This window comes from Diaphorina citri, unplaced genomic scaffold, assembly GCF_000475195.1.
Source record: "Diaphorina citri unplaced genomic scaffold, Diaci psyllid genome assembly version 1.1 scaffold2786, whole genome shotgun sequence".
In the NCBI taxonomy this organism is placed as follows: domain Eukaryota; kingdom Metazoa; phylum Arthropoda; class Insecta; order Hemiptera; family Psyllidae; genus Diaphorina; species Diaphorina citri.
Genome location: NW_007380203.1, coordinates 3,357 through 6,712, shown reverse-complemented (window position 1 = coordinate 6,712; position 3,356 = coordinate 3,357).

Genomic DNA, 3,356 nt, shown 5'->3' with positions numbered 1-3,356 from the left:
GATGACGCGGCTTGTTTTGGTTTTCTAGATTTTTATTCTTCAAATTCTTCGAAACGCAGTTCGTGAAAAGCAAAGCTCAATCTTGAATCTAAAACTTTCGATCTTTTGTTAAGTCAAATTATAATTATTCTTTATATTGAATTTGCAAGGGATTTCAAAACTACAAGTATGTAGTCCTTCAAAGGAAGGAGGGCTTACCCTCCTCAGTTTTTCCTGTAGAAAACTGATGTAAAGTTGTGAAGTGAGTGAAAATATAACCTAAACTTACCTGAAGGGATCTGAACCAAAACCTACCAAGTCATGTAAGGAATCCAATTGTTACCTGTAAAATATTTACCTTATATTATCAATTATCCTCTGTGGAACTGACGTCCAAGTTAATTAAGGAACTCATTCAATATTGATGTAATATGAAAGGACTTTAGTTGTCCACTTCAATAAGATAAAAGAAACCTTTCAAAATCTAGAACCCCTACATAGACCCGATTATAATCTCACTTTTATTCTGCAAACAGACTGTACGTCTTCAAACACATTAGCAAACAATTCTGTTGAAGAAATACACAACAAATTACCCACTACCTTGTTGTTCCAAACTATCTAAAATTCTAAATCATTCACAAACTACCTCGTTTACCTACTACCATAATTCGACCTAATATCTTGAGGGAATGGAAAGAAATGTACAAGATTTGGAGGATTATAAGAACGACTTAAAAAGTATAACCGTGGCAAGTTAAAATTAATGACTTGAGAGAGAGAGAAAGAGAAATTCGTATTGTTAAAGGGGAGAATGCTACTAAAATTAATGACTTGAGAGAGAGAGAAAGAGAAATTCGTATTGTTAAAGGGGAGAATGCTACTGAAGAATTAAGAAGAAGAAGAAGAAAAAGAAGAAGAAGAAGAGAAGAAGAAGGAGAAGAAGAAGAAAAGAAGAAAAAGTATGCTCAACCTTTTACTGAAGATACAACCAACATCGAGCAGCCTAAGCTGCGTTTCGTTCTCATCCGAAATCATCAGCTCAGCACAATTCTCAGAATATAGCTGATAAACCTACATGTGAGAGACAGCCTTTAGACTGCTAACTTGCTAAGGTCATATCAGGCTCTTCTTAGGTACCTATAGGAAAGTACTGTTTTCGGCCCCTTTCTACTTTGGGCGAACTTTAGTACCACGTGCCTCCCAGGAAAAGGTGAACTGAATGTTAGTCAACCTTTAAATAGTACAAGTAACATCAAGAAGAAGAAGAAGAAGAAGAAGAAGAAGAAGAAGAAGAAGAAGAAGAAGAAGAAGAAGAAGAAGAAGAAGAAATATGCTCAACCTTTTACTGAAGATACAACCACCATCGAGCAGCCTAAGCTGCGTTTCGTTTTTATCCGAAATCATCAGCTCAGCACAATTCTCAGAATATAGCTGATAAACCTGCATGTGAGAGACAGCCTTTAGACTGCTAACTTGCTAAGGTCATATCAGGCTCTTCTGCTTCTCCATTTCACTGGAATTTCAACCAGTTTCTCACCTTAACCTCATGCTGAGGTAGGCAGGGAAAAGTCCTCTGCTGCTTTCCTCGTCCCTTTCTCAGACGATCGCGACCTTTTGAAGACTGACAGGTACTTCATCCCCTCAGGTGCAGTAAAGGGTTAACGAGTGATTACAAAATTAACAACAAGCACTGAGAGTGAGAGAGAGAGAGAGAGAGAGAGAGAGAGAGAGAGAGAGAGAGAGAGAGGGATACTAGTTAATTGTTAAATTTGTATTTTAGTTATTTTTGGACAGCCAGTTGTTATCGTGTGAACGATCCCTATTGTAGCGGGATAATTCAAAAATAACTTAAAAATCGATACTAACATAAAACTCAACCTAGCGGTTTTCTCTAGTACTAAATAATAGCCCGTAAGGTGCTGCCCCCAAGTGGGAAATATGTACAAAACGAGATGACGCGGCTTGTTTTTGTTTTCTTGGCTTTTATTTTTTAAATTCTTCGAAACGCAGTTCGTGAAAAGCAAAGCTCAATCTTGAATCTAAAACTTTTGATCTTTTGTTAAGTCAAATTATAATTATTCTTTATATTGAATTTGCAAGGGATTTCAAAACTACAAGTATGTAGTCCTTCAAAGGAAGGAGGGCTTACCCTCCTCAGTTTTTCCTGTAGAAGATTGATGTAAAGTTGTGAGGTGAGTGAAAATATAACCTAAACTTACCTGAAGGGATCTGAACCAAAACCTACCAAGTCATGTAAGGAATCCAATTGCTACCTGTAAAATATTTACCTTATATTATCAATTATCATCTGTGGAACTGACGTCCAAGTTAATTAAGGAACTCATTCAATATTGAGGTAATATGAGAGGACTTTAGTTATCAACTGCTCTAGGATCATAATGTAAAATTGGAAATGGTTTCATAACCAAAGTTGACTCCAAGTTGGTGAATCCAGGATCATATAAGTTGTAAGCTGTCTACTTGATTATTACTCAGAAAATATGGAATAGTTTGATACTACAACAATGTCTTGAAAGATCAGTATCCAGATTATCCAGTGATAAAGATAAGTTCCCATGTACACTTAGGTTAAGTAAAGTTCCCAGGTAAACCTTTAATGTGTTATCATGTAAGTACCTTTGGAAATTGAATAAGTACTAATAAAATTTGTCTCTTAATTCCTTTATTTGAAACTATGAATATTCCGTAAGTTAATTTATTTATATTATCTAGGAAAATTCTATAGTATTGTTGTCTTGGGTTACAAGAGTCTCGTGAGCTAGTCGGCATTACATTAGGTATTTCTATTTGTTAAACTCATGGTACAACAATTTGGCGAGCCCAACGTGAACCTCGAATCACAAATTTTATTCCTTTTCCATCTTACATGATGCATTTTTCTTTTTTCTTCTTTTTACATGATATATTATGTCATAAGTAATTTGACGGTTATTGTATCTTGAGCTGATAGTTACTAATCAGATAAGTAGATTTGAGTACATACCTAAGTAAGTAGAGATATTTTGCCTTCTGAGAGAATTGATTTCAGGAATAATAAGTAAATTACAGGATTAGGATTTGAGATCTCTTGAAATATAGTTCTATCCTGCACAAATTTATCTTGAGTCAATTTAGTGGACAAAAGTACACCTACCTGGTATTTCTTGTATTCAAGTTTTCTGTTTTGTAATTCTAATGTTCTGTTTCAATAATTTTTAAAATACTTGGGTATTGGAACACATGTTTGGTAGGAAAAGGTAATTTTAACCCATTTTTCTTTTTCAGGTAGTTCAGAAAATTTAACCTATTATTTTTCAGGTTATTTAACCAATTTTTCTTTCAGTTTCCCAGTGCTCTTCAAACTGTGGTGGCGT